This window comes from Mirounga leonina, unplaced genomic scaffold, assembly GCF_011800145.1.
Source record: "Mirounga leonina isolate KUSES-001 unplaced genomic scaffold, KU_Mleo_1.0 Mir_84, whole genome shotgun sequence".
Lineage (NCBI taxonomy): Eukaryota > Metazoa > Chordata > Mammalia > Carnivora > Phocidae > Mirounga > Mirounga leonina.
Window position 1 is genome coordinate 2,055,762 of NW_023270827.1, and position 20,299 is coordinate 2,076,060.

The 20,299-nt window shown below is 42.0% G+C and overlaps 1 protein-coding gene across 1 annotated transcript in view; it reads right to left on the bottom strand.

The window, feature by feature from the left end:
* Positions 1–20,299, bottom strand: part of LOC118002891 (neuronal PAS domain-containing protein 3) — a gene marked incomplete at its 5' end in the record, with an annotated part of 725,448 nt that overhangs the window by 29,155 nt on the left and 675,994 nt on the right. The gene's annotated exons all lie outside the window — the stretch shown is intronic.

Consider the following 20,299-nt stretch of genomic DNA (forward strand, 5'->3'; position numbering starts at 1 on the left):
TAAGATGAAGGGGAAAAAAAACCCTAATGCAGTAACTGACCTGTCAAGAAATGTCAAAGGGTATGTTTGTCTATTTGTAGGTACCTCTGGAGGTGAGGGAGGTTGAGATTGATGAGAAGAAAGGGGCTATCTATTTAGTTCCATGCTTAATTTTTGGGTTGAAATTATTGTATTTTTCCAAATCCATTTCATAATGCAAACAGATTTTTTTTACCCATGTGACAGGTTATATTCAAATTTTAGAAACACATCTGACAGCAGGTATGCAAACACATAGATAGTTGAGTTTTTCACTTTGTAGTTGCTTTGAAGGCGTAGGTGTAGAGGCCAGAGTATTGTCAGAAAAGCTGAGTTCAAGTCCTAGCCCTGGCACTCTACAGACATGCAAATATGATGCTCAGAGAACCGAAATGACTTAATGACTTTCTAGGTCAGTATAGTAGAGATTAAAAACTCAGCATAGAAGAAGTACTGTGTAAAGGTATCTTTGTTTTCTTAAAAAGGTATCTTTGTTTTCTTCATCAAAGGACATAATATTGGTGCTTTAGTTTCTAAAACCTACTATGTGCAAGGGACCTTGCTAGGTGCGAGGGAGCAGACCATAGTGACTCGAATGTACATCTGTCCTCAAAGAGTTTACAGATCACACGGTGGGAGGAAACATGTATAATTACTTGTAATATAGGACTATGGGAAGATGATACAGTGTCTGACAAAGACCATGGTTCTCCATCCTGGTTATGTGACAGAATAACCTGTGAAGCTTTACCACCATGTGGATTCCTAGACTCTGTCTCCTAGATATTCTAATTCGGTAGGACTGGGCTGGGGTTTAACATTTGTTTGTTCTTTAAAGCTTCAAAGGTGATACCTACTATTGGAGAATATCTGGCTAATGAGTTTGGTGTTAAACCAGCAATTCTCAACCATGTTATACATTGGAATTACCCCAGGAGTACTTAAAAGTCCCCATGTCCGGGGGCACATGGGGGGCTCAGTTAAGTGACTGACTCTTTTTTTTTTTTTAAAGATTTTATTTGTTATTTATTTGAGAGAGAGAGACTGAGAGAGAGAGCACATGAGAGGGGGGAGGGTCAGAGGGAGAAGCAGACTCCCCGCCAAGCAGGGAGCCCGATGCGGGACTCGATCCAGGGACTCCAGGATCATGACCTGAGCCGAAGGCAGTCGCTTAACCAACTGAGCCACCCAGGCACCCAAGTGACTGACTCTTGATCTCATTTCAAGTCTTGATCTCAGGGTCATGAATTCAAGCCCTGCATTGGGCTTCAAGCTGGGTGTGGTGCCTACTTTAAAAAAAAAAAGTCCCCATGTCCAAGCTGTACCCAAGACCAGTAGAATGAGGATCTCTGGGGGTAGGGGCCTTTCTGGGTCTTACAGGGCTACTGAAAGGATTAAGTTAAAATGTATATAAAGTGCCTACATATATGACTGATATACAGTGTATATGCTCACAAATATAATTTCAGTTAAGTTCCTAGTGTGCACCATAAGAAAGATACAGAGTAAAATCTTGGAGAGTTCAGGATAGGTAGGGAATACTTTTGAGAGAATGGATCAGGAAGGTTATATGAAACTGGCATTAGAATAAATTGTTGACATAGATAGGATTATAGAATGGTGAAAGGGCCAGATAAGGAAAAGGGCCAGAACAAATAAAAGGGAATCCATCAGGAACACCCAGGGCTCCAGGAGCACTTCAGTTGGTACGAGCAGGAGTCGAGATAGAGATGGGCCAAAATGGCAGGCAGAAGCCATAGAAATTAGCAGTAATGGGACCTGGGGGGAAGCACCATGATTTTGTGCCTGTTTCATGGGATGATGATGATGATGATGATGATAGACTGAATGGAAGAATTGCTGACAGAGGGACAAAACAGATTTCTGGTAGATATTTTGTATCTGAGCAGCTTGGAGAGGTCCTGGACAAGGTCTCTTGGGGAGAGCTGGAAAAAGGAGTTGGACACATAAGAGATGATAGTTGAAGGAATAGTTTTGGAAGGTGGTCCCCCCCTACCCCCTGTGATAGTTAAAACCAAGGAGGTAAATGGAATTACCAATGGAGAAAATATAGAGTGATGAAAATTAATCAGTAGGGTTTTATGGGTCATATCAGAGCTGAAACAATGTTTTGATTTTGGCCAATGCCAGGTAAAAACTGCCTCTGTGTTCTAAAGGTTCATCTTAGTCTGCTCCTAAATCTAATCTACAGACATTCTTCAAAAGAGATTTCTGAACTAAGAGATTCTTTGCCCTTGAGCTCAATTTTATATAAGAGCTCAATCCTCACACTTCCTCTCATTGTTCTTGTTTTATCATAAAGAGCTCTCTACAAAAATGCTAAAGCCTGTATTTTTCCAAACCCCTTACACAGCACTGCCCAGATGCCAGCCACAGTGAAGCAGAATGCGCAGGGTTTCTGAGTTGCAATCCTACCATCTTTGATAAAAATGTCCAAATTAGCATTATCTGACAGTCCCATATTGAAGGAATCATGACTTGACTTTTTCTTCTGATACACCCAGCGGATGCGCATGATGCCGTAAGTACATGTCCACAGAGTTTAGGATGAGTGTGGGAGTGTTAACAAGCCACGTTTCTTAGACAAATATATATTTCTCTTCCTGCCATATGCTCTTTTCAGTCATCTGTTAGTGATAAACACTTAGATGTGCTCCACTAATATCTTCTCATTATAAACAAGCCCATCACAAAGACCTTGATAAAACCTCCCCTCTGTCAATACTTAAGGAAAGAAAGTCTGTGACAGAAAAATACATCTGGAAGCTATTCTCCATTCTTTTGGGAATAAATTTCAGTACTAGTAATATGAAACGTTTACTTTATCAAAAGGAAATGCTAAGTATTATGTGCATTATTTTCCACATATAATGTAGAGTAGAGAACAGGGCTAGGCAAATAGGAACAAAAAAAGCTGCAGGCATGAGAAAACTATGGATTCCCTGGGTTTAGAGCATCTTCAGAGATTTTTCACTTGTCCTTTAAGGGAATCCAAATTTACCTTAAAAATTAAGCTTCCTTCTGGCACTCTGGTCTTTTCTCTTTTATTCCCCTGTAGAAGTCTGGTTTAGCATACAGATCATCAAATCACTAGCTCAGGTGGGAAAATCAGCTAATTATTTTTAAGTGATGGGGGCTTTGAGGTGGCCCCCAACCTGCTGAAAGGCAAAGGCTTAGCCAGGTCTTCTGAACCTAAACATCTAGCCTACAGCATAACAACTTAATCTAAACCAGTGTGAGGATATCAACCTCATATAAATGACTTCCTGCAAGTTTTTAGGGATTGGGTTTCCTGGATTTAGACCATATTCAGGGCTGGAGAATCAGCTTGAATAGGTCTCTCTGTCCTGTCTGATTCCTGCCACCTTGGTCTTTGCACAAGGCCCTCAGAAAAACAAAACAAAACAAAAAACAAGACAGCAAGAAAAAAGCTTAGCTGAGACCAAGTACTTGTCCAGAGAGGTGAGCTCTACAGAGAAGAGAAGAGCGCTCATAGGAGGTGCTGGAGGAGGTACTGTTGGACTCTGTGAGGGCAGAACAGCAGAAGGCCATTTCCCTTCCTTTTCCAGAATCTCAGATTATATTTCTAGAAACTGATTCTACTCTAGTAGGCTTTGTCATAATTCACAGTGGGACTTGAGCAACTGAGGATAAGAAAAGGCAGACGAGGGAGAAGGTGTAACTCCTCAAGGCAGAGGTGAGATTTGCAGGGAGGTGAAATTCAGGGGAAAATGAGGTGGTGGCAGGGAGGGGGTGAAAATGCAGACCTTTTTCAGGGCCCCAAGCGGGATGCAACAAGAGAGGTGGTCTTGGAATGTCCTCATCAACTAGATGGCCATCAGCTCAGGAACCACACAGTGGTGGGAGGCTTTCTGGGAGTTTGTCCCCAAGAACTCCTCTAAGATCAGGGATCTTCAATACTGGGTGCAGGATTCAGCACGCTAGGCTAGAGGACTAGCAACAACTTAGGGAGGGTCTCAGATGGGCTCAACTTAAGGGCGGCTCTGGCGGCAGAGAAGGGAGGAGGGGAGGCTGGGTACCTGGGAAGCATCCTGGCCAAAGTTAAGAAAGAGGAACCCTGGCAGGAGCCAGTCCTTGGATAAAAGGGCTACGGTTAGCAAGCGTTAATTCTCAGGGACTCCATTTGGTTTGAATGGCAGTGAGGTGAGTGGGAGGAGGGATATAACTGGAACACAGCTGGTCAGATGCTTGCTTGGACTCCTAAAAAGACTCCGTGAAGGTGGGTTCAGGAAGTGGACAGTCTGGAAAGGTCAAGGGCATTTCTGACCACGGAAAGCAGAGGAAGGGAGGAAGCTGGGGCTAATTTCTCTACTCTCATGGAGATTCTAAGGTCCTGAAGGAAAACTCATATATAAGCCTACGCATGAGCATTCCTCCAGTTATAAAGTCAACTCACACAAGTAACACAAACAATTAAATGGGTCTGGTACAAGAGGAAAAACATACTTTGTCCTTTAAATTAGAAAGCCCAAAACACCTAATGCTGGTATCAGGAATTCATGTTAAAAACAAATAAACAAAACTCTAGGGTTGGTGGTTCTTCATTTTGTGCACAAGAATTACCTGAAGAGCTTATTGATAAGGTGGATTCCAAGGCCCCTCTCCCCCCAAAATGGTGGATTCTTTAAATCTGGGGAGGGGCCTGGGAGTCTGCATTCACCACGCACTGGGTCATCCACCTGCAGCGTCCTCTTTATCTAAAGAGCGGAACCAATCCAGAGATCTTAATGAAGATGACCTAGAGGCTGATCACAGACTGCCTCCTAAGTGAGTGAAGAAAGACGAACATATATTTATGGTTAAATCTGGACTGAATAAAAGACCCTGCTCTATAGAACACAACCCCTTATCTTGGTCCTTTGAAAATGGAGGACTGGTGCATGATAAGCAGGAACCCTAGGCTCTTGCGGGATCAGGATGTGCTTTCTGTGCGCAGGGCTGCCCGAGGGAGCAGCCTTGGGAGCCGTGTCAAGGCTCCTTTATTTGTGTAAAGGTCTGCGTTCTCTCCGTGGCCACGCCACAGTGGGCTGCAAAGCCTCTTGGGGCCGGGGTGGGGGGTGGGGGGGTCGAGCTCTGCCAATCCCCTCCCCCTCGCCTAGCCTGCCCCTGGCTTAGCTCCTGATTAATTCAGGGCAATCCTGAGAGGTTAACCCTTAATTTGATGGCTCTGGTGGGGAGCGGAGAGATTGCTGGTAATTTATCACCCTCAGTGATTTTTTTTTTTAATGTAGAAATATTTTCCAAGGCAACATATAAAAAATTATTTTTAAAACCCACATTTAAAAAACATTAGCTACAGCATTCTTTTCTTATGTGACTGTATCCTCCACACATAACAATTACTTCTCATCCATCTCTTTTAACAAACTTCAAATACATAACATAAAAATATAACAATAATTACAGCCTTAGTTTCTCAAAATGTGTCTGGACTCCATATTTGTTTCTTGCTCCCTTTGGAGAAAACAGTCTTTCTTCTACCAGAGATAAGATTTTTTATTGGGATAGTTGAAGCTGGAGAGATTTCCTTAACAAGATTATGTAAATGTATGCCAAAGACATAAACCACATTTTCTCAGAGAGTGGAACACTTCAAATATCATTTAATAAAACAGGACCATGGGTAGAAACACCTCGATAAATTGTTAAGGGGCAAAGCAAGAAGGCTGAACCATACACATCTGATCAAATTTTGTTTGATTCAGTTACTTTATTAAAGTCTCCTAGAGAAGGACAGAGGACCATTGTACCTCTGTAGAGGGCAACTTCTTTATTCCTCTATCACTTGACATGGAGGAGGGGGTATCAGCCCTCATGGACCCGAGAGGACCCTCATGGCTTAGTAACACTACCTTGAAGGTGGAGAGGCAGTTCTCAATGTAACAGACTGCAATTTTTTTTTTTCCAACAGCATAAAAAAAAAAAAAAAGACTCAGAACTAGTCCCATGACTAATAAGGAATAGAAACTTACTTACTCCTTACTCCTTACTCCTACCTACCCCTGCCCCATCCCTGCCCCAATACCATACCTTATTATATAGTTTCTTTAGAACCCATGAACTCTTACTGGGAAAGATATAAATGAAATGTTTTCTATTTATGATCTTTGCTTAACAATTTTGTTGAACGTGCATTTTACTTAAATTTCTGGAGTCGAACAACTAGTCTTGTTCTAAGTTAGTCTCCTTAGCCTTTGTTTCTCTCGAATCTGCTGGCAGAGTTTATACATAGACACTCGAAATTGCAACAAATGTCCAAAGACAGCTGTGTACCACAGACCGAGTGCTTCTCTGCATGAAGACAGCAGTTCCAGAGAGCTCTTTGCCAGCCTGAGAAAATGTTTAGCCAGCTTTATTCTATGCCCGCCACCCAATTGGAAGGTCTACAGAAGAAGAAATGACTGTATTTTTGATAACAAAGGAAAACCTTTAGAAAAAAATAGCTCTTATACATAGGAGTCAGCTACCCCTCTCTTGCTCGGTTCCTGAGGAGGCAGAACTCCAGTTATCCGTGTAGATGGGTGGGCTGGCCTTTGTGGAAGGGCAAGTTTGTGGTCTCAAGAGCTGATATGTTTTTGCAGCAACCATCTCTTTAAGGGGGAAGCACACAAGTATTAATGATTATATTCTTATAATTAAATAATTTTATTTTTTAATTTTTTTAAAGATTTTATTTATTTGAGAGTGAGAGAGAGAACAAGCGAGAGAGAGAGAGAGAAAGAGACAGAGTATGAGGCGGGGAGGGGCAGAGGGAGAGAGAGAAGCAGACTCCCCATTGAGCAGGGAGCTGGACGCGGGGCTCGATCCCAGGACCCTGGGACTATGACCTGAGCAGAAGGCAGATGCATAACTGACTGAGCCACCCAGGTGCCCCTGATAATTACATAATTTTAAAGCAAATACATAGGTCATAAATATTTTTGAAGAAAATGAAAACCCCAATATTCCCCAAATTCAGACATAAAACTCCTGAAAGATCAAACCTAAAAATGATCACCTCCCAGGAGGCTACAGTAGATATGTGGGACTCGGAAAGTAACGCAAGAACAAAGAGCATTCTCTTAAGCTGGGCACTTGAGACCCAAATATGTGTGAGAAACCACACTGACTGAAGCCAAGATTCCTCAGTTCACCTGGTACACTCAAGCAACATGTTGCCGTGGGTCTGAGTGCAAGGACCTCCTTTCTCTACATCCATTTCTTCATGGAGAAAGTGAGTGGGCCTCCCTACATGGCCGCTGAGACCCTTCCTTAGCGTTGTGTCTGTAGAATCTTTAAACACGCAGCCTGGACCCATCCTCAAAGCCCTAAACTCCCATAACTGTCTGTCTCTGCTATCTTGGTTTCTATTCCTTGGGAGGCCTAGATGTTATGTGTTGAGCACTGATTAGCAAAGGTCATTCTCTTAAATGTCTCTTAACCTGCCCTCTAAACTCTACAGCTAATATTCTAGAAGGCTGCCTTAATTAATCCTAAATTTCATCCTTCATGAGAGTACTTTCTGGTAATGACACGCCTCTCAAAACGTCTCTCTTTACATAGAGAATGGATCTGTACCTGTGACCAAACCTCTTTGTGTTCAACATCCCAGAAAGACCGCACGCTGGAGATTGGCGGCAGGGGGGAGAGGGGGGTGCTTGCAGTCTGCCTCAAGCCACCCTCCTGTATCTCACGTGTGGAGAGGGACATCGGTGTGGTGACTGTCTTGCCCAAGGACAAAAAGCCAGTTAGTGGCAGGCAAAGGCGGAAAAGCGAGGTCCTCTCATCTCTTGCCCAACGCCTCTTCTCCTATTTGATCGTGCGTTTCGGTGGCCCTACTCCCTTCCGTTTTCCTCTTTTGTTTTCCCATAGGTACTTATATCTCTCTATATAAAGGACTCGATCAAATTTAGGATTTTAACCTTCAAAAGACCCCATGGCCCTGACATGGGTTATTATCCACTCAGCATATGTGATTCAAAACACTCATGTGACTTTTGTGCCTGTCACCAGCTCATTTGCTGCGTTTGGTTTATTCAGCCATGATTAGAGAGAGTCATTTACAGACACACATTTGGAAACTCTTTAACAAGCTTCTAGCAGTTTCCTTCCCGAAGCTGTTTAAGTAGATGAGGGTGTGGTGTCAGCAACGACAGCAGTTTCTTCCACCCTCCTGATTCCCCTGCTATTCCTCTATCTTTATCAGGACTTCCATTTTGTAGGAAGGCTTTTAAAAAGAGAGAGAGAGAGAGAGAACAAACCAAAGATGCACATTTCAGAGCCTCTAAGCCATCATTTCAGGAAGACTGACTCAAAAATTAAAATTGAAACCATCACACTATAACCTGAAAGTTCCCTAAAAAAAAAAAAAAAAAATCCCCCTCCCTCTTTTTATTTTAAAGAATACTTTTTGAAGTAATTGGCACAAAGACTGTTCTAGTGCAGATTGCTGCAAGTGTGCTCTTGGCAAGAACATCATAAGCACTAGAAAAACTTTAATATGCTCAAGAAGCCAAATACAAACTGACACCAGGAACTGAAGTGTGGGAACAAACAGGGGGAAAAAAAAAGAGAGCATCTCGATTTAATACAAACCTCCCTACAAAGGGACCAATTTCTACGATTCATGGTTTAGCATACAATGCAGCCGTCCTCTGAGTGAATATAGAGTAGTTATACATAAGAAATTAGAATTATCAATTCGAGGGAATTTCTCAAGAGTCCTTTTGATATGTAATACTGCAACCATAATGCCTAAGAAACCAGATATCAATGCATTAAATGAGATCAGGTTGGGATCTATTTAGAAAAGGAGGGTTTAAACTTGAGAAGCGTTGTCTCTTTGATTTGACCTCTGGAGCAGACCATTTGTAGGGAAACTCGAAATGGAGAGCTTTACCCCTACCTGTAGCCTTGCTTCCCAGGTCTTTAAATATGTTTGAATGCACATAACACAGGAAGGGGGGATTATTTAGAAGTCTTTCCTATGTAGAAGAAATGGGAAGAACCTGCAGCCTTTTGCACTCTGCAAGATATGTGGGGAGCGTTCAATTCTCTGTATTCCACTGAATTTGAGAACAAAAACTTTTTTTTTTTTTTAATTTCCTTCCTCAAGTCCTCTTCTCTGCTCTTTCATGGTAAGGGTTCAAGGATTTGGAGATTTTCTGCATCTTCCTCCGTCCACGTTTCAAATTTATTTCTGCTTGTGACCAACCCTTACTTCCCCCTGAGACTGAAGAGAGGGCTCCATTTTCAGTCTTGCTAAGTAAGATTTCTCCTGCAACCCCCTGGAGTTCAAACGTGCTATACTTTTTTTTCTTCTCAGGGAATGTTTGAAGTCCCCTTTAAAAATAACGCCTTGAGGATATTTTTCCCTAATACCATTTAAAGAAACTTGAAAGCATATGGCTCTCGAAGCACGCAGGGTTCTAATGAAGTAATCAGCAACACTGCTCATATGCAGACTTCCACCAGGAGCTTTTCACGCCCAAGCCAGATCGGTCTTGGGAATGAAGGAGAGTTCTGCAGAAACCCCTTTCCTCCGTCTGCCTGTGTGAAGGCTGAGGGAGCCACTGGACTAAAGTGGTGACTTTCAACCCTTGGAGGATGGAAGGTGGTGGAAAGGTTGTCAGGATCAGAACCGTCAGTGGCAAAGCAAATCAATCTGGGAGCTTGTAAGGCAACTCAAGACAAATATTCCTGTGTTGTGCAGTCTCTGTTTATAGTGTGGGAGGAGAAAATAAAGTTTCTTTATAGGGTTCTATTTGATGTAGTCCCTACTAGCACTACCATCACCTTAGGTGATTCTCCACACAGCCAGAGAAGACTAAATAAAACAAAAACATGAGATATTAATGCCCTTTCCCTGGAACTGGGAAGAGCATGCTGTTCTCCCGCAGTGTTGCGATGGATTCTCTAAATCTATCACAATTAAAATCACACTTCTTCAGGCACAACCTCATTAGTGCTGAAATATCACATCTTGAGCGATTTCCTTGGGATTTTAGCAAAACAAGTAATGATTCTTTTGATTATTGGAGTGACTTGTGCTATCATGACTGCCAAGTACGTATGCGACTGTTTAAAAGAACTAGAATCAGCACTTGACTTTTTTATGCTTACTTTAGTTTAGGCAGACAGAAACCCCAAAGGAGAGGCTTTAGGCAGTACGGGCCAACTTAGCCCACTCCCCCAATATCTCCTTTTCCAGAAGACTTTCGAAAGGAGGAGGAGGGTGAGCAGTGGAATGGCAGATGTGTGGATGACTCAGATTCAGGGGCAGGTCTTTTCCTCTTTGCTGGTTTCTCCCTGGTCAGATGGTGCTTCCCAAGCATCCAGATGCCCCTGCAGCATTTTGTGTACCTGGCCCAAACTACATGATTTCATTCATTCAGCAAGGATCACTGAAGTTCATATATTGCCAGGCACTATTCTAGGCTCTGGGATATAGTGATGAAAAGGACGGCCCAAGCGGGAGTGCTAACATCTGATAAATGTTTCTGGCTGATGCAAATGGCTACTCTGGTGCCCCGAGTGGAAGCAGGAAGGCCAAGGAAAGGAGGCCTCTGCAGAGGCCCAGGTCGGGGAGGTGATGGTAGCTCAGGAGGGAATAGTGGGAAGTGGTTGGGTTGTGGATACACTTTGAAGGCAGAAATGCCAGAATTTGCTAATGTATTCAATGTGGGGTCTGAGGTAAAGAGCAGTCTCAAGGGACACTCCTGAGCTTTTGGCCAGAGCCTCAGGATGGAGGATGGTGCCATATACTAAAATGGAAAGGGCTGGTGCATGGGGTTTTGATTTTGGTTATATTAAGACCGAGAGATTGTCAATGTTCAAGGGAAGATTCAGTAGGATGTAGAAGTTTAAACACACTGCTTCAGTGTCATTTTTTTTTTCTCACACTTTATTTGGAGATCTTCTATTTGCTAAAATATAAATAGTTCTAGAAATTTTATACATATCTGTTATGAAAAGTGCCCTTGGCAAAATGGAGAAATTAGTGATGTGCATGCTCTCATCCCTGATTTTTTTAGTCCACGTGGGAGAGGACAATGGGCTTATTTTCTGATAAAACCCATCCTGAGTGGGACTAAAGGCAAGCACGGCGGGCCAGGTAAACACCAACAGTAACCCTGCGCAGTTGTAAAGCCTTTGCAGGTATTTTCACGAGACAAATTCTATCCTTTGTATACTCGCTTTAGACATCATTTGCAAAGCGTCTACCTTTTCAAGTGTAGGGAGCCAATTTCAAAATCCAGGCCAGGAGAATAAATCCATGCGCCCTAGGCCATGTCCAGCCCCAAATGTGAGAGCCCAGAGAGTGCTGTGTTTGAGAAGGTTCAATCTGAATATTCTAAGAAGGCACGCACTCTCCCTGGGTCCCGCCACTCCTCACTTTGCCTGCTCTCTGGAGGACATCTTTGACTGAGTTTATGACCAGGAGAAAGAAAGGCAGTCTATAGAGCTTCTTCCCGACAGAGCGCTGGCAAACATTTAGAGAACGGTGTCCCACTTTGCACGGGCTTCCCTTTCAAAAACACTTCTGCAGAATACGGTGGGTGGCACATTTTCCCAAAGCAATGACCTTCTCCTTGTAGCTAGTGGAGGACTGCTGTTTATGTTTGGTTTCCTTAATCCCTCTAAAGCAGTGAAGAAAGCTTAGGTGGTAATTTATTTATAAGAAATTATAATAAAGCTTCAGCAATTTGAATGCTGTGTAGAAAGTGGGAGGTAGATTGTACAGAGAGGCAGCGTATCCAAACTTCGAAGTGAGCATTCTGACAGTCTTTTGGTTTATCTACCCTCGGAATCAATTTTGTCATTTTTAATTGACCGATTTTCCCTTGTTTGCTTAACATTTATTAATTGATTGTTAGACTCATGCAATTAATTCAAAAGCTGGCAAGTTTAACACAGAGAAATTAATTTTCTTTTTACCAACATGCCACTTAAAATACATTTTTGGAAGCCTGGGTTACCAGGAAATTACCTTCAAATTAATCAATAAGGAAATTAGATGGTAGTGTCCCTTGACATCTGTCAATCCAAAATATGTCAGTTTCTTCCTTTTGTTTGAATGGGCTGTTCCTGCTGACTAAGGAAGACGAAAAACCTGGATATTAAAGTAAAGTAAACCTCTCGGCAGGCAAAGGGAAGCAGCTTTTTTTGCAAAAATGTACAACATTGACATGGATTTGATTTTTCACCGAGAGACATCTGTACCAAAGCAGTGAATTTTATCAGAGAACGTGAAAATGCAGTTCATCGTCTTCTTTCCAGAGCAGCTCTTTTGCCATTTTTCTTTTCCTTCATTTGAACCCTTCCTAGGTGCCACCCTTCTGCCAGGCCCCGTGGGGGCAAACCTGTCAGGGAGATGGATGTGTGAGCCAAGCCATGAATGAGGCCTGTAAATGCAAAGTGCAGGGGAAGTGACGAGGGGGACTGTCCTGATGAGACAGGTGGAGAGGGGCTTGGAGGAGGCGGCATTTGAGCGGAATTCCTACAGACGAGGAATTTGATTGGCATTTAGATCAAAGACCTCTTATCAACAAAAGCACAGAGAGGCAAAACTGCTGCTTGTGTTTGGGAATGGAGAGGAGTCCAAAGAGACACCGGAGTAGGTGGGAAATGCTGGCATAGGTAAAGTGGGCTAGATGGCGGGAAGCTCTGAATGCCATACAAAGGGGTTAGGACTTTATTTTATAGACCTATGGGGACAACTGAAGGCTTTTCAAGGAAAGGGTATAGGACCTGACCTGAGATTTTAGAAGAAAACTGTGAGGGCATTCATTCATTCACTCATTCATTTATTCGTTAAATAGATACGAATTTGACTGTGACCGGGCACTGCTCTGTGCCAGGCACTGGGACCATCACAATTACTAAGGAGCTCACAGTCCACCTGTCTGGGCCTAAGGAGAGTGTGATCAGGGCTACATAGGAAGGTGAATCAGAGGAATGGCCAGCACCCTGTCCAGGTGAGGATAGAGAACCAGTGTGTGGGTATAGCTAGTGTTCAGCTAGTTACTCAGGCTTGTACCTTGGACCTCTCTTTATTTTTAGTAACCCTTCCGTTGCATCAGAGGTTAAAGTCAGTTACTGAGTGCCTCACTTCTCTTGGACTCGTCTTTGATCCTCTGCCGCTCACTTTCTAGAGCCAGTCGTCAGGCTTGGGAATTCTTCCTTTACCCTATCTCTTACGACTGATGTAATCTTCATTCTGGGTGCCATTCCACTAGTAAAGACTACTGAAATCTTACGTCTGGACAGCCTGGTGGACAGCTTCCTAGCTGGTCTCTTTTATTTTTTTCCCCACTCTAGTTTATCCCGTGTTTTGCTGCCAGATTCATCTTCCTACAGTGTCTTTACATGGACTCCCATCCCTCATTTACGTGCTGTGTAGTTTGGAGCAACCACATGACTTCTTTGGGGCTCCATTACCCACGTCTCAAGTGGGCACGATCATCCTTGCCATGCTTATCTTAGAGAATTGCTGAAAGAACCAAATGGGGCAGTGCTTTTAAAAAAACCTTGAAAACATACAGCACCTTATCGACATAAAGTATTATTATTATTATTGTTACTATTCAAGAACCTTGATTAATCCTGGAATTAATTCCAGACCACTTAGCTTTCAGGAAAGTCTTGTGACAACTGAGTCCCAGTCTTTACAACCTGATCTTCTATACCCTCCCTACACTCCAAATGCTTTTCACACCATTGCCTGAATCTGTCTTGCATTTACCTTCTCAATACCTTTGCTTGCACCACCTCTTAGGTCAGGAATTCCTTCCCTGTCCTCCTCCCTCAGTGAAAATAATATCTGTTCTTCAGGATCTGTGTCAAATCCCTTCTTCTCTTCTTTGGCCATGCTAGCCCAAAGCCGTCCTCTTCCCTCTGAATTCCCACTCTTGTCTCTACACCCAATCAATACTAGGCATGTACTACTTGGGATTATTCTCTCTTGCCTCTGCCTCTTTCTCCTTAGAGGCACAGAATGTCTTTTCTTTCCCAGTATACCACACAGGGCACAGACTGTGGGAGGTACTCAACCGATGACTGACTGCTTGAACACCCTCCATTCATCCTGCTGCACGAGAGCTCACAAAGTCCTGAACTTTCTTCCTTTTGATCCTTATAACAGCCTCTGGGGTAGGTAGGGCACATAGTAGCCTATCCATCTTCTAAATAAGGAACTGGAGGCTAAGGGAGATGACGTTGTTTGTTTGGCATTATACAGTCAAACGTAGTTTTGATGTTCCTCCAAGTTAGTGTTCTTTTTTCACAGACCACACTCTATCTCCGCCACTCTCAGTTCCTATTTTGATCACCTGAGCAGTCTAAAACCCTTCTCCCTTCTGCTTCAAAAAGCTTTCAATATGAAATTGCCTTTAGAACATAAGTAATGATCAGACTCTTATTAGTTACTGCCTGAACACACTGGATACTTAAGATGCCCTTTTGTTGGAACTATAGAAAATGTCCATTTCGTTTGGCTCATCATGGCCCTGAAGAAAACACACCATTTATACCTTAAGGTACTTAAAATCTCTATGTTACTAATTACTGAGTCTGGTAACCAATTACTTTATTTCAATGCAAATAAGGTTATATAAGGTTTCAATCAATAAACAGTATAATACCAAATTCACAGTTGGCCAATATAAACATTAGACTTAACATTAGCCAAAGTGAGTGACGGTGGCAAGGAGTCCTAAGAGGTTCCTCATGCCCATCCACCATGGATTCATGGCCACTCTGCAATCCTTTCTGCTCAGCAGCCCACACACTTCACTGTGGGGATGGAGCCACGGTGGTAACTTCTAGTGACCTTCTTCCTCTTACTTTATGAACAAACTTTCTGCCCTTCGCCCTCCTCAGAAATAAAATAGGTAATCTGAAGCTTGTTAAAAATGATTCCCTTCACAAAAATATATGCACCAAGAACAGAAATAAACTGGAGAAAAGATCAATTTCTAGTGATAAACATAAACTAAGCCAGTATCTTCTGAAATGCTAAAGTCCCAGATTTTACAGTTGTAATCCAATAAAGATAATCTTGGATATTAACAGAGACTTAGACCTTACAGAACATTTTCACTCATAGTATCTTACATTAACCTCACAATAACTATGATATTTCAGAAGAGGCACTTACTCTCTTTTAACAGACTCAGGAGGTTAAATGAGTTTCCTAAGGTCAGATACAAACCAAAGAGTGAAATTGGGGCTAAACCTACATCTGTTGATTCTAAGGCCGGGGCTCTGTACATTCTACCAAGTCACCAAAAATGTCATTAACGTGATTTTTTTTATATATTAGTCATTATATATACAAAAACCACTTATAAGTATCTGTATCAATGATTACTTTCAGCTTTTAATAGTTTACAGATAATTTTTACCAATTTCTCTTTGGTAGCTCTATTGGGCTACAACAGTTAATACCACATAGTTGATAGCTGGGGAGAGTTTAGATTCCTATGATATGTGGGAATCAACTTCTGTACAAATATTGTATTCTTTAATTAATGGTTAATTTTTATACAACTCAACACATTGACCCTGTGGTAGTCTTAATTGGTCATAAATACGCCGAATGAATTGTCTAGTTATTTTGGAAAGACATATAATCATGCTTCTCTCTATCTACAGTCCCATTTTTATATCTCCTCTCTGACCTTTGGAAGACACTCCACCCAGCTCTGGAAGTTCACTAGTGTTTAGTCTTCTTAATATTTCTGATTTTCTAAATGGTACGTTCACATTCCAACATGACAAGAAATAACAGACTGAACCAAATTAGAAGTCACATAAGTGTTGTGGCATGCTGTAGATGATTCGGAGGCAAGTCCTTCCCCTCGAATGGAGCTAAAATAATTCACAGTTTTCTAAAACTCATGATTATCCCTACTCATTTCTAAAAAAAGGATTCAAAACAGGATATTGCATCTCTTCTGTATGAAACCATTTGTCTTCCTCTTCACTTTGTGCCCGGATAGGCCAGGAAGATGTCAGGAGGGGTGACTGATGGTGAATTCCAATAATGTTAATGGTACCAAGGGATGCATACAGCAAGAAGCTTTTGTCAGGTTTCCTCTGGAGCTGGAAATGTCCATTCTGGGCCTAGTACCCCACTTGTGTTGTCCAGTACCCACTCCAATAGCTCTGGGCTTCCCCATTTGGCTAACTCTGGGTGCCCATATCTAAAGACTTGCCCTGTTGTATCTGTGGTTTCTGACAGAAGAGGTTTTGTGGCAGTTAATAATTACCCCAAACAAATGGCCCCTTGAGAAATGTACCTATTTCAAGAGGCCCTAGATGGTCCATTCTGTCAGCTTTACCTCATAACATTCAAATACCACATCTATGAATTTTTCAGCTCTATGGTTCTATGATTCTCAAGAGGGAAAGGGAAAAGAACACAGGGACAGAATATCAGAAAAATTTGTGGTATTTGTTCTTGAGGATGAATGAACAGTGAGGATGCTTTGCCATTCTCGGAGTTGGATGATCTGTTCATGCCTCTGTAGTTTTGAAAATTCAATGGGATGGGGACACAAACCCCGGGACTGGAACAAAATATTGCCTACCTGTGTTCCATTGAAACTATGCCCCCTATGCCCATTCTATCACCACAGATCCAACATTCTGGGCCTTACCCTGCTCCTAAGCTTTCCATGAAAATGAGGTCAGAGAGGAGAAGGGAGCCGGGTAAGAAGGAACTGAGGATTTCTTTGGCCTCCCTAATAGGTGAATGTGTCTTTCATGTTCCTCTTCTCCTTCCCTCCCAAAGTCTCTCTACTTTGCTCTAGCTTTGCTGACATCCACAGTCCCAAATCACGCTGTTCCATCTCCCACATCCTGCCCATTTCCCTAGTGCCCAGGTTGAAAGAATATCAGAATCCCCCTTCCCCGCTGTAACGTTAGATGGTACTTCTTTACTGCAGTGCAGATTACTGCTGTCTTGGCTTCATTCATTGACACCTTCTTTCTTTAGCCACCACCACAGTTGGGGGTGGGGGGTTAGGAGAAGCGGTCATGGGGCTGGGGTAGGGGATGGGGGATGGCGGTCATGGGGCACCCCAAGTGGTGTTTCTCCTGCTGTTCGTCTCATTGGTTACCTTAGTGTCTTACTAGTCTCAGCAATCAACTCCAGGATAACTGAGTTTCCTCTTTACAAAAGTCTGAACTGATGAGAGTCACACCCCAACCCCTGAGAGCTTCCTCTGGGTTTAGGGTCCATCCAGTCCTAGGTCCTGGGGGCTGAGGGAGGCCAGCCTTCAGGGATGGCTAACTTTTCCCTAAGAAAAGAGCTCCATATTTTGTTGCTCTTGTAGGATGGACAGCTGCCCATACTTTAGATGGAAAAATGTGGAAAAAGATGAGAAGGAACAAGTTTGGGAAGTAAAGGTTCAGGGAAAGATAAATTGCTTCCTTTCCCTAAGAATTGTTTTCCTCTGTCTGCCTGTCGTAACTCTCGGAGTCAGGTCAAGGAACCTGTAGATTTTTCGGGATATATATTTTCCTGCTTTGTAGGGTATTGGCTGCATGATCTGATAAAAGCTGTGCCTAAATGAACCCTACAATTTGTATTTCCACAGCCATGTGTGTATTGGCTACCTCTCCTCCTTTCCTCCCCCCTTGACTCTAGAAGGTTCATTACTTACAGTTACTGCAGAATCAATCTGAACTGGCCAAAATCAGTGATGGAATTTATAGCATAATAAATGCCCTGCCACACAAATGCAGTTACACATGAAAGGCTTGGGAATGTTCTTTTGAGCAATCCTTCTACATTGCAGAGTGTCCTATTTTTTATCAATTTAACAGAATCATCTTAAGCATATTTTGAGAAGTATAATCCTGACAGCTACAGAGCAGATGTTCCCTGAGGCAGGTATTGTTGCAGAAAAACAATATTATTGATAAAAATCTTAGCATATTGGAACTGGGAAACTAAATACATCTTTTTCATTCTTCCCACCAATCCTTTATAGCTCCATTTTCTTAACCTCACATTACGTTCCACTTTCTCTTTGAATTTTTATTTTTATAAAAGCGTCTTAACACTTTTCAAAGCACCATAATGAACTGTTCTCTATGAAGAACCAGCCATACCCAAGTTGGCTTTGAGAGGCAGACAGAATTTGAAGTATACTGGAAAGATAACGCACAGATTGGGGTATCAATGATTTTCCTTTTTAAAAGTCTGCAAGTTATAAGATAACATTGGTATCTGGCCCATTTTTCTTGCTAAGTGCCCATATTATGGGTGAATCCTGTTTTACAGCATTCTGATACACAGAGAATTGAACTTGATCATGAAATGCTGAAAAAAAAATCAGAAAGACAGATGGCAGACCGTCCTCCCCAAAACTCAATTTCATATTATGCATGTGATTGCTAATAGGCAAGCACTAAAAAACAATTTTCCTTGACGGAGAAGAGCTGATAAATTGTCAACATAAAGTTAGACTGTGGTTGCTCCAGCGATCGAAACCTCGTCTGTGAGTTTGGTCCCATCAAAGTCGGCTTCTTACAACCATATCAAAATTTATGAATGCATGTGTCTATAAAGTGACTGGAAACAACCCATAATGCATGTTTGTTTATTGTGCATCAGCTCTGTGTTGCTTTAGTACATGCAAAGCAACCGAACATATACCCAAGCCCGTTTTTGTCGGGTTCTCTTTTCTGGCCTCTGCATTTGGTAATGAAAAAGTCAAGAGCCAACTGGGGATGTGATTTCCCCTTCTATCCTGAGAGCTGACTTAAACAAAAAGATCTGCTCTTAACTGGCTCTTGCCTGGTTTGGGAGTGTACTCCACGGGGTTACCCTGGCTTTGTGCTGATAGAAGCAGAGGCATTTGAGAGCAATCAAGAGCATTGATTGTTTGGAGGGGAAAAAAAAGATGTCTGAGAAAGAAAACTAAATAAAATCAAGCAGATAAAAAGCAAGTCAGCTAACGATCTGCAACCCAAAACACCAAAGTTTCATATTATCTTTGATAGAAAGATAAAGCCTCCGCAGGCACTGCAGAAATAGAGAAAGAGAGTGAGATTGTCTTCCTTTTATTTGCTTAAAGTTTCTTTTTAAAGAAGTAATTCAGCATTCAATCCAGCAATACCAAATTTTATTTTCTCAGGTGAGGGGGAGAGAAAGGGTGAAAATGTGCTCATATCGCAAAGCCGGTAGTTATATACTATGTTTGACTTTTAAAATATCACTTAAAATATTGAATATTTGCATGGTTATAACATTCAGAATTTTCTGTCGTTGGTTACTTCTCATCTGAGAACAGTTGTTTAATTGCAGATGAATTGCAACTGGTCTGACATGCACAGGCTTTATTGGAACAAAGGGATTGGGTGTTCAGATAACACTGTTTATAGAGGTTACCACATTAGTGGTATTATTAGTAGAAATGCTGAATGGCCAACCAGAATTAGAATTAGAAGTAAATGAGTTGAAGTAGGAGTAATTTTTTTTTTAATGAGAAAAAAAGTCATCATTCTTAAAGCCACGGATTTTACGAAATGTTGTATTTAAGGGAAACCTAAGGCTGCCTGAAATGTAGGCTTTGCTTATACTGTGCCAAATACCCAGACATTTCCAAGAATTCAGAGACCTAAGTATGTATAGACCAAGTACTTGGGTGACTGAGGTCTATGTGATGCTTCCTATTTCTGATTCATTTTGCAATCTAAGATTTCGATACATAAAGATTTCAGTTTTTTTCTTGAGTTACTGATTCTAGGAAAATCATATTCCTCCTTTCAGAATGTCTGTTTATACCAGCATCTAAGATTCAGGGGCCAAAAAAAAAAAATCACCGCACTCAGGTAAGGCAGAAAGGTGGAAGGAAAAATAAATGGAGAAAATTCCAAGAGGAATGATCCAATGACTTACTTAAATCCACGTACTTATTCTCTTACCCTAATAGGCTGAGAACAAACTTCTTGATCTCCTTGGTAGAAAATAGGGGTCTTTTTCTTACAATGAGTGCAAGAAGTTTTGTTAGAATGAAACAATCTTAATCTCCATCCTGTTACCCTGAACATTGATTAGCCCATTGAGTTTGCGTTGCACTAAATGAAGACTCCTCCTACTCCTGTCTACATTTACTGAGTGAGATTCGATGTCTTCAGTCCCTGATTCCCTTAAGGACCAGATTTCTTTCTGCTCGATGCACTTGATGCCTTCATCTCTTTGCTAAGACTGTTCCCTCTGCATTGAGTTCTGTTCTCTAATGTCTCT